General features: G+C 39.2%; 1 long non-coding RNA gene across 1 annotated transcript; it reads right to left on the reverse strand.

Annotated features, from left to right (window-relative positions):
* Nucleotides 1-1,141: 1,141 nt before the first annotated feature.
* Nucleotides 1,142-11,731, reverse strand: LOC102387271. Its single transcript, XR_324277.1, has 5 exons — nt 11,667-11,731; nt 9,263-9,418; nt 7,847-7,889; nt 1,845-1,933; nt 1,142-1,205 (listed from the first exon to the last, which is right to left on the reverse strand). It is a non-coding gene; the product is annotated as an uncharacterized LOC102387271 (long non-coding RNA).
* Nucleotides 11,732-12,221: the final 490 nt, after the last annotated feature.

Here is a 12,221-nt window from a genome sequence, read left to right on the forward strand (position 1 = left end):
TAGTAACAGGTTTTGAAGAATTTCACTTCTTTCCACTGGTTTTCATCAATCCAAACCTAATAGTGACAAAAAGATCAAAAGATGTACCCATTACTACATAGGGACTGAGTTGCTAGTTTTGGTCATTTTCCTAATGGACAAATGTCTACATCAGAAAAAAATCAACACAAATGGTACTAATCAACCTTATTGGCAGTTTAAGGAGAAAAGATCAGATGGGCCGAGTATGATGACTACAGGTGATCCTACAAGCTAGGACTTAAAGGTATTGGCAATTCATACTTATTTTATAATTTAAAGATAACTATCAGCCTCTTCACATACTGCTGTAATGGTGAAGTATAAAACCCAAATAGACCTAGCAGATTTCAGAAGTGTCAAACACTTTTTTTTTCCAGGAGAGATGCGAGATAAGCTATCAATGGTGTTACAACAAAAGTGGAGCTCGACAGGGTCTATATTTCAGATGAAACAAAGTTAACAGATCTGGGAATACCAAATAATACTGCTCAAAATTATTTGGGGAGATAAAGTTTAACATAAATAATACAAGATAATACTACTGGGAAGGATTAATGCAAAGTAGAGATGTACCACAGGAGCTTGTTATCTACAGAGAAAAAAAGCTGGTAATGATGAATAAAAAAATAAATACGACTTCATGATGCAATATAATTATTATGAGGGCTAATTCATATGTAGAATACTTAGAATTTCTTCTAGATAAAAGGGGTTATATAAGCTTGTCTAACTTTATCCCAACTATGCAGTTGATCCAATAAAAGGTATCACCATAAGAATCCTTGCCTCTCACCTAGTCTGTCAATTATTTTGTCTAGCCTATTATCAGACAGCATTGTACTGGTTACACACCCTTGCTCATTCTAATTTTCAGTGTTGTATATTAGATCAGTCAGGGAAAAACAGCTACAATATTGCCTGGGGATGTAAGAGTATGGCTCTATCAAATCCAGAGGTCAAATTAGGGAAGAAACCAGGTCCTGGTACTCTCTCCATCTCTGCATAATCGCTACTCACAAAGCAAATTCTTCCCATTTAAGGTAGAGAGTAGAATTGCCTGGCTGATCCCAAGAGCTCTGCTTGGTCTCGCTTCAGAGAGTCTCTAGGCTTATTTTCTTCTCCTTGGGTCGGGGTTAGCTTGTTTCCTCCATACACAATCTTTTTGTGCTGCTACTTGATGCCATCTATGAAACAGGAAGGTAGGAGGAATTGTTAGTTCTGTGTTGTCTGGCAACCACCAGTGATTGGCAGTACTGAGCAGATCCCCTCCTGTGACCCCTGCTTTTCCCAGAGGAATTTTAGACTGCGTCTGGTTAAGACTTCGCTGGTTTACAATTGTGTTTTTATTTGTGCTAACAGACCAAGAGGGCAAGGATGGCCATGCTATGAACTGGGATGCAGGAAAGCTGATACAATTGTTGTCTCTGTCATCCATTCATTACATGTCTTGGGCCATTTGCTTAATTTCTGTATTCATCTGTATTATTTTGAAATGTTTGTTATGTGTAACTTGGGGAACCATTTTTTAATAGTACTAATTCCTATTTGAAACCTGAGTTTATCTTGTGAATCATGCTTGCATACCTAACAGTTTTAATGGTGTGTGGCATCCACAGCACCCTTGAAAGGATCTCAAGGCACTCTGGTTGAATCATTGCACTAGGTGAGCCATAAGGTCCCTTCTAACCTAAGGGTTCACCTTGCACATATCTGAACACACAGCTTGACCAATATGCTTCCTAGCCAAGGATCAGTCACTCTTTTAAAAAACAGAAATATTTTCTGAAATCGCTGTACTTATCCCAGAACATTTCTTTGCTTACCTTAGCTGCATTTTTGGTTAATCTTCATTTTGCTTGCCAATGCTATTGACAGGGCTTGGAAAGCATGGAATCAACACAGCAAGGTTTGGCTAAGGAGAAAGAGGGAAGGTGTTGTTGCACCAAACTATTTTAATGTTTTACACTTCATGCCTTTTGGCCCAGTGGATCAGAGGAAAGAACAGAAGTGTCTGAGTTAGTATTGAGGCACAAAGTCATCCTATCCTGTAACTCTATCACATTTCAAAGGGGAATTATTGTTCGTGTCTGCCCTCTGCTTATTGGCGCAATGCTCAGAAATTATCTCTAAATAGTATAGACATTTCTTTTTCACTCGTTCTTTGTAAACCAATCAGGTTTTCCTCCTTGTACATAAGCAGAGAGAATAAAATAGAGAGCTAATTAAAGTCTACTATCCATTGTTTACAGGACAAAGATCTCCATATTTGTGGAACCCTAACCTAAAGTCACTCTGGATGCAGACTCCTAGGTATCAGGCTCTCTTGCTATCAATATCTCGGGGTTATGAATTTTTGTGAAATTATTTTCCTAAGACATCTCTTCTGGGCTGAAATATCTCTACAGAAAGTCAGCATCAGAGCTGAGCTAATTTTTAAAACTATTAGGGTGCTAAGTAAGTATCCATTTGATAAATATGAGAGGAGCAAAAGAAGGAAATGGTTATAAATCTGAATACAAAAGATTTTAAATTGCTATATCCCTATTTGTCTACAGGCAGCTCAATCTATTCTGACATAATGCTGGATGGGAGGTTACATTTTTACTGTATCTTGGGAATGGGTCCAGCAAGACATTTATGAAATAAAGTTTGGATACCATGGGCATCAAGATAGACCCCATTCAACTTAAAGTAATTTTTCTCCAGACACTAAGTGATAGAATTTCAGGGTTAACAGCCCCACTCACCCATACAATCAGATAAACAATTGTGCTTGAATCAAACAATGAAGCTGTCATTTAAAGAGCAAGAAAGATGTCTTGAAAAAAAAATGAGTGCCAACGTACAATGTGAAAGAGATCGATATGACCAGCAACAGGCTGTAATGTGGGTCTATTTTAAAAGACAAAGAGATATGTGTTCTATAGCAAGTGAATTCATAAACCTGCCTTCTTTCCAGTTCCTGATAGCACAGTAAGTAGAGAGAGATCAACTCTAGTGATTTTTAAAGCTGTTGCTCTTTAGATGCATAAGCAGTCATCATTTTCTAACACAGTGATGCCAAGATGTCTGGCCACCATGGGCTGAATGAGTAGTGTGGGTTGGTCCACATGCCAGAAACCATGTGGGGGTGGTTGATGGGTGCAGTCAGGCCCTGTGCATTAGATCTAGCTTTGCACCACCCTGGCCCCTTGCAAATGGATCCTGCCATATCGTGACCTGACCTCAGTTAATTCCACTGAGTTCATCCTTTTTCAATTATTAGCAAAATTATTTGCTATCAAGGGCATAGGTCAAATGCAAGTCCTTATGGGGGAAATTGTCTATCTAATGATACATGGCAACACCAGGAATTCAAGCATGACGTCCTATATCTAGCATTTGCAATGTGCAAACAGTCTTCAGGATATTATTATTCATCTTTGTTGCCAGGGCCTGTATTAGGCAGAGGCAGAGCTGCATTTTCTGAAATACATTTTCAACAAGAAACAGCTGAGAGATACAAGAGGTAGATACTTAATACTTTCTCAAAAGGGACAAAGAATTTGTGAGAAGTACTCTTTTCTATTTCCAACATAGGAATTCAAAACCTTGGAAAATGAAAGAAAAAAATCCTGGAAAAAGAGCAGCAAAGCACTAGAAGTAACAGATGTAGATTTCTGCTGTGTAAATGCTTTTAAGTTTTTTGGATTTTTTCTCTCAATTTCACACTGTTTTTCTTTTAAAATGTGAGACACCTTGTGTTAATTTTCTTTCCAGGCTCTCCCTTTCAAGGAGACTTCTCAATACTGATTATGTGTGTAAAAGGCAAGCTTGGGAAATATGGTTAAAAAGTGTGCACAGCAGCCTTGCTGTCAAACTCTAGTTCTCCTTTCTAACATTTGATGAAACAGAAGCAAAATGACAAATGACACACATCAAAGACTATCTTTCAGTTTTGACAAGCCTAGTCTAGAAAACTTAAAAGGTTCAAGTGAACTTTATAGCAAGCGATGTAGTTAAAGCTGATTTTTATCTTTAAACCACACAGCATTTTAGCTATATATTGTAGTTCATGTAAGATATCACTTCATTCCATGGACAGAGCCAACGCAAGATGTGTACGCACCATGGAACCACAAAATAAGACTAGAGAGGGTATAAAGCTCATATAAACCTTGTGTTTAAAGCAGGAACTTTCTGTCAGATTTATTTTCTGGACAAAAATGCCCATCTCAACACTGACATTTTCTCTGGGACAAAAGTCAGTTGTTCTGAAAACTACAGTTTCCACCAGGAAAGTTAAAATGATAGTTTACACCAGCTGCCTGCCTGGAAGGATTATATCCATCTCAGATTCTGTGAAAATAAGAAGAGCTTTCTAGGTGCGCTGCCAGAAACTGGGGGCCCCAATTCTCCATTTCCTTAACTCTCTGCATGCTGCCTCCATGGGAGTCAGGCAGGGTGGAAAAGAAGAGCCAGGGCAGTGAATATTACAAGTCCCCCAACCCAATGCCCAGCTACTTCTCTGACAGATGGACTCAGGAGGAGGAAGAGAGAAGGCATACTACTGGGCTGCTCATCAATGGTTTAACTGGGGTGGGGAGACTATGGTAGGTGCTCTGGACACCATCTTGGAGGAAAGGAGGACAAAAAATACCCATTACTACAGCAGCACAATTGCAATGCTACCTGTATGTGTGGTGGCTGCCCTGGGTGCCCAGCTACATTGTTATGCCACTTCTGTTCAGCTACTGTCATCTCAGACTTGGTCAAAGAGGCAGAAAGTAAAATTGACAAGAGCCAATTTTCAATGCAGGAAGTGGGAATGTAAAAAAAATCATTTAATTTCTCCTGATAAGAGGTTTCATCCTCTGAAATTACCTTCCTATGAAAACTTTTCTTTTCTTTTTTTTTTTTACTTATCCTGATGCAGGAAGAATTTTTTTCTCAAAATATGATTTTTTTTCCTCTGGGAAGCAATTTCAGTTTACTGTCAACTCTACTAGAAATAAGCCTCTGCACAAGGATGAATTTCAGATATTAGATGATATGTGATGCCAAAGGAATTCCCCAAAAGAATTAGCAACTGCAATAGAGAAAGGATAGGAGAGTAAGATTGTCATAAGCCTTCACTTAAAGTTTGAGGCTTGCATTAGATTTGCACTGATTATTGAAGTGATAATAATGCATATTTGGGAAGGAGGATGTTTTAGTGTTATGGGCCTAATCTAGGATTTAGGAGAACAGAGGTTCTTTTCCTTCCTCTGCCACACATGGCTTGTGTGGCCTTAAACAAGTTACTTTACCTCTTGGTGCTTCTGTTCATTCCCAATGTATAACCTGAGGCTGATAGCAATTCCCTACCTCTGTATGCAATGAGGTAGGTTTGTGAAGATTAATATATGAAAGACAATGAGCTGCTTAAATATTACAGTGTTAGGGGCCATGAGAATAAAAGGGAAATTGATATTATAATGTAAGGAAAGAAATGAGTCTTAGAAGGAAAACTTAAAAGAAAAACTGAATAAAATGTGCAAACACTTAGGGTATCCTGATAATAGGTGAGGTGGAAATTGCAGGTCAGATTTAATCTGTAATCAATTCTTGCTTCCTTTGTCCTCAGCAATTTAAATAGTGGGTTGAAGATGCTATAGTAATCACTGGAGTTAGTGGATATTGACTCCTACTGTTCTGACTTGTCCTACGAACTATAAAAAATAAAGCTTACTCTCTTACCCTTCAGGTTAGTCTAACCTGGCTAGGCTAAATCAGTTTTATAAAAAACAGACAGCCCAGAAATGCAGGCACATGCCTGCAGTGGCTCCGGCTAGAAGCCAGGGAGTGCTAGAGCAGCCCTCCCTTCCTTCTACAGTAGGGAACTGTCAGTGGCCTGGATAGGCTCTGGCAGGATGCTGTGATTAGCCCAGCAGGGGTTTGATAACAGTGTTTATCACTCAGTTAAGAAAACAACAGAGGGACATTACCAGCTACTTGTTGATTCTGCCTGTTGATTCTACCAGTTGATTCAGCACAGACTGGAGCCAGCATGTGGTCTGCTAGCTAATACACAGACACCTCTCTGCAAGGCAGAGGGGAGGTGGGAATTCCTGCTTAGTAGGGAGTGGTGAGGGGAGGGGAGAAGCAGCCCACAGTCTCTGGAGCTGCAGCCAGGGAGCAGAGGGGAGGGGCCAGAGAGCCCACCTAGCCCACCCAGCATGCTGGGATACTGGGGGTGTCTGGTTTATCTTAAACCAGGGAGGGGTCTGGGACAGACATTGCATAAACTAGTTTGAGCCAAATCAGTTAAGTCTGATACTACATTCAACCAGGTTTATCTCAAACCAGTTTCAGTCATTCTCAAACTGGTTTATGTTCATTGAACATCTGTTCTGTTACAGGTTTAAACCCGTTTCCTATCACTTAAACCAGTTTATGTGTAATGTCTATCCCTAGCCCTCATGTTAGTGATGCTGAATCCAAGCCTGTGTATAAATCAAAGCCCACCAAGTAAGGAGAGCTGGTTTCAACACAAAAAAAACAAGTTGCTAATTCTCATGTCTCACAACTCCTGTGCAATGCTACTTTAACACAAGGCTTAAATAGTGTTTACTTTGAGTGCAAAAGAATGCAGATTAAAAATAAGCTAAAAATGGCACAGGCATTGAGTCTGTTTAAGTGTCTACCAAATGTATTGTTGCAAATACTGGAACAAACCAGATTTTATTCAAATATAAAATAAAAATACCCCCAAACATCATAGACTACTGATCATGCAATGATCAGATGTTCTTTGTACCCAGGATAAATTAAATCCAGAGGAGAGGCTGAGCTCTACTGAAATGGTCTATTATGAAAGTGTTACATTTACATAAAGCAAAGATAAAACTAATAGGTTTTCCTCGCACTTGAAGTGATTAAATTAAGTTCATCATTCCCCTTAAATAAGGTATAGAGTCTTCCAGGATCCAGTGCAGAATTTAGTTTTCTGTCATACATACCTGTATGACTTTCAAACCATTCTTTGCCTCCCTTACCAGAAACATAATTTTATCCTCGGTAGACATTTTATCAATACCAGCTATTTATCTGACAAAAATACTGAGAGCTACTTAGTGACTGTATAACAACAAGCAGTCAATTTAACTGTTAATAAGCGTTAAAACGCAAAATGTATTTGATTATTAGCTTGCTGGGAAAGAGAATGTAATTTTGTTCTGTGTTTATGTAGTACCTATCACAATGCAGTCCTGGTTCATGACAGTGAATCCTAAGTAGGACCACAATACAAGACCACAATTTTGATTTTTTGTTTCTATCTAAAATCAAAATATAAAAGCAGAAAAAGTAAGGTTTTAGAAACATTTAAATTCCCATTTTAATTGTTTTATTCTAAATTATTCTGGCAATTTATTTATGACTATGATAGCATTACCACTTCTCTTAGCCTGATCCTACATTATTAATGTAAATGAAACTTTTACTATGAATTTCAGGAGGAGCAGAATCAAGCACTTACTGAGATTCTCTTAAATCTATTTGCTATTCTTGAATTCTTTATGTGCACTTGTTCTTTCTTTTTATGTCTATTTCTCTCTTTGGTTAGGTGCTTATATCTCTTCCATTTGGTGTGTAGAATTTGAATGCCTCTAAAGCATCTGGCTAAATCTTAATAACCTGTTAAGCTAATAAAAACTTAGTTGTACATGAAGGCTGCTGTGTAACAACAGTTTTAGAAGCATGTAATAAGCTTTTAGTTAGATAAGAGTGCTTTTACTTAGATAATGCAAGGGGACAGCTCTTGGCGGGGAAAATAGATGAATATATATTTCCAAATAATGCCTACCGGGTTAACTTCTAGTCCATTTCCTCTTGTCTGATAGCTCCACCTAATGGAATTAAAAAGAACATGACTGCCCTTAAGGCTTCCTACTCACAACCAACATGTACTTCTATTTTTTATTCATTGAATTTATGTCCTGCCCTTCCTGATAAAGGCTCTGGGCAACTTACGGAAGAGACCAAACAACTTATAAAACAAGTGAACAAGAGAATAAAACAGGAGAAACAAATTAATTTATTGGAGTCAATAGAGTTTTGAAATAGACTATAGTGCAACCCCCCAAACAAAATCCCATCTTAGCTTTGCCTGCTAAACTCCTGCCTAAATAGAAAGCACTTATAGCACTTCTGGAAGATGTTCAAGCTCATGTTCTGGAGGGGCTCAAAGAGGAGGGAATTCCAGAGCTGAGGGGCAACTGCTGAGAATGATTGCTCATGTTTTTGCCAAGCAAATTTGGTATACTGATGGTATTCACAGGAGGTTGCTCATAATGGGGCATAAGGGTCTCTTAGGTATCGGAAGCCCAAGCTATTTAGAGCCCAGCACCTGTTTTTATTTTGGTATGTATCTATAGTTTGGAGTACATCCTTAGGCTTTTGGAATATAGTGCAGCCACTTAGCAGTTTTTCTGTGTAACGAATGTTTTCTGTTATTCTATGCTCAAACATCCTATGGTTCACTGCAGGTTAGTTTCTTATTAAAACAGGCATCTTCATTAAAGCTAAAATTAAATAAGTATCAGAAATGTTACCTCATTTTAGATTTGCACCCCCATATTCATTCTTGTTTAGCTTGTCTATAGTAAAACGTTCTGATCATCCTGCAAGCTGTTTTGGATAGGCAGAGCGTGGTACTAGCATAGAGCAGGACCAACTTCTATATGGTTCTGTTGGGAAAGAGATGTTTGTCCACACAGAAAAGCTTACAGGATATCAATAGTTATTCCTCAGCTCTGGAACTCCCTCCCCTTAAGGCTCGCCAGAGCCCAAGCTTAGGCATCTTCCAGAAGCCCTATAAGACTTTCCTATTTGGAAAGGAGTTTAGCAGGTAGGGCTAAAATGAGATACTGCTTAGGGGGATTTTGCTATACAGTTTATTTTAATACTCTATTGGCCCAAATTTTGTACAGGATATTCAGAAAGGTAAATACCATGTAGCATCTCTGCAGCAGGACACATTCTACTTATTTTATTCTTGTAAGCATCATGCCTTCAGTAGGGGCTATGTGCTATACAGTCTGAAAGCAACACTGAGATTGAGCATTCCCAAAGGGGGAGCTAACTCCTGATATTATCTTTGATTATTCTATCTTGCAACAAATACTCAAAAGCAATCAATGAGACACACAAAAGGCAGGAGATAGCTAAAAATATCATGAGGCTACTTTTAAATAACAACTCTGAGATTCTTTTGATTTACCTATTGTTTTTGGGTCTTTACTGTCACTCAAATCACATTTTCTTTGCAACTGTGGAACTAGAAAATGGCATGTTTCCTAATGTAAGCAGAGCTCCTCCCCTAATCAGAGGCCTCCAGCAGTCAAGGCTTCAAGAAGAATATTGAGCCCTGAGAGATCTGTAATAAAATGATGAAGATGGTTACACTGTGGTAGGAAATGAGAAAGTTGTGTGTAGATTGTTTTTTATAATAATCACATCCCTCAAATAATTGAGTTGATTTTAGCCCACCCAAAGATATAGAATTAAATCAAATGGTGTTTTATAAAGGAACCATGCAGGTAAAGCAAAACAGGTAAGAAGAGTCCTTGAGGTAACAATGCAGAGGCTGTTCCTTGGGGGAAAAACGAAAGGTTTACTCTTTTCAAGGGGAAACCTAGGGTCACAGGAAAGTGCTGGCCTAAAATAGAGTAACTGTATATAAGACATTAGGCATGCCAGTAGACATAGACTTTCTATAAACTTATCATGCCTAGCATCAGAGCCCTTAAGCATCCTCTGCTTAAGACAACTCCTAAACTGGAATTGACTAGCACTGCTGAACACATAGCTAACTAGCACTGCTGAACACCAGGGTCAATTAGCCTTCTTACAGCACCACTTAGATGTAATCAATCACAATCCGTCAGGGTTCAAAAGCAGATCTCCCACAGAAGCAACGTATATTTCAGGGTATCGTTTGGGAATAATACTGACATACTGACCCTTAGCATACTGACCCTATGCCATGCCTAGACCACTTCTGCAAAACCTGTCCCACCTGATCATTTTCCATTGGTGTGCATAAAAGCCCGGAAATGCATACATGTTTTTTGGTTTGCTTTTACACAGTCCAGGCATTACCTATTGCAGCTATACATAATATTTATAGGCTTAAATGGATTGAGTGTCTCTTTTAAGGTTTGCTAATAAAACTAAAACTAGATGTAGTGAAATCTATGCTGTCTTCACATGATCATATAGGATGCGATACTGTCTGATTTGTCACAGAGAAGCACAAAATAATTGGAATAACCCCTAGCGTTTAATCCTCTCTCCCTTTCATTTTTTTTTTTTTTTGCTATGCAATGTAATATGTCTATTTTTCTTATTGCATTTTTTTTCATTGTAAAACTTTGGCTTAATAAAGACAGGGGATTAATTCAGTAATACCTATATCTTCTTGGACAAGGAAATACTAATTTCTGGAATAATTTAGTTCTCTTTGAAGAACAAGGAGTCTAAATTTAGATTGGTGTATGCATTTAGAGGATTAATATTACTCAACATGATAACTACATCTGCCACATTTCAGAATAAAGAAGAAACCAAACAGTGGATTAAATAAAAACCCATAGAAGGAAGAGGGGAAAGGGTGAGCCAAATTTTACAAGATTTTTTTCAGTCTCCTCCAGGATCATTTTGTCTGGGGCAAAGTTTTCCACTTCATGGACCAGGGATCCTACCCCTGCAAGCTCCAGGTTCCCATCTGGGATCCCAAACCTATTTACATGGGCTCCTTTTGTGTCTGGAGTAGGGAAGAAAACAAGCTAAGTAGCCAAACTGGTTCTGGTTACCCGAGTGGGCCTGGCTGCTAGTTTCCTTGCTACCCCCAGCTAGCCCCAGTTGTCTGCTGATACCTTTTACCAGTGCCCAGGAGACTGCTCAACAAAACAGATGCCTCTATGCCTAGTCTGGGTATTTGACTTCTTGTTCCTAGTTTCCAAGCTCCTGCTTATTTGATCCCAGTTCTCTGGGTCCTGCTTGTTAATCACTAGTTTCCAGTTTCCTGGGTCCTGTGTGTAGGTTTCCTGGTTCATTCTTGTTCCCAGTTCCCATCTGCTTGTATCCTTGAACCAGGCTTGCTGGTTCCTAACCCCCTTCTTACTCCTGACTCTGGTCTCTGTTCTCTGAGAGCAGGTTCCTGGCTTGTGGCTTTATTCTGGACCCAGGGCCCAAGCTACAGCTTCCTGGTCTGGACTCCCAGTCTAGCAACTCCAGTCTCAATCCTTGATTCCTGTTACTGACTTTTGTGGCTCTCTACCCAAGGTGACTGTCTATGCCTCAGTTCCTAACATACCTCAGCCTCCTGACCCCCCTGCTCCTGATCATGACTAGTTCAGAGCCTTCTTTCTTGATCTGGGCTTTTTCTGATCCTCTTGGTTGTGACCCTTGAGGATCCAGATCCCTAAATACCTATGTCACAGTCATATCTGACACTTTGCCTCAACTGAGAATTGCTGCCCTTGGAATTTTCCCTTAAATGAGGGTTTCCTAACAGAGAGCTCATACACTCTATAGAAAAGTCAATTGAGGCTGAGGCTATGTGCATGGAGGTCAATGGGAGCTTTTCCACTGGAGTGATAAGGGATTGATTCAGGCCTTACCTTTTAAGCTTATATTCTGGTTGTAACTAAGAAAATGCATCTAGCCTTTTGTCTCTGTACTTTCCTCATCCTCTCCATAAAGGCAGCATTTTTCTTCCCTCCACAAAATAAGACTAGATAATAGTAATTTAGAGGAGTGCCTACACATGTGCAGTGAAGCTGCTTCAACGTGCTGTAATTACATGCATGTTGGAGCAGACTCAATTAATCAAGTCTGCTGGAGCATGGTAATTACTGCATTCGAGTGTCATGTGTATTGCTGTCCCTGTGCTGAAAAAACGGCAGTAGGGGTGCTTTAAAGCTCATTCTATGAGCTTTAATTAAAGTGCCCCCACTGCTATTTTTCAGCGTGGGGACGCTCATACACGTGACATTCCGGATGCTTTAATTAAATAGATGCTCTAATTAAAGCCTCCCCCTCTACTTCCTGAAGCATGTCTATAGACACCTGAGGGCACCAAGTTGTGTCTGTTTTTTTGAAGTTATGCAGCAGAAAAGCAGGTACATTTGAAAAAAAAGAGAATAATGTAATAATGTTTATTCTGGTACTATCTC

Source organism: Alligator sinensis, unplaced genomic scaffold, assembly GCF_000455745.1.
Source record: "Alligator sinensis unplaced genomic scaffold, ASM45574v1 scaffold395_1, whole genome shotgun sequence".
NCBI lineage: Eukaryota > Metazoa > Chordata > Crocodylia > Alligatoridae > Alligator > Alligator sinensis.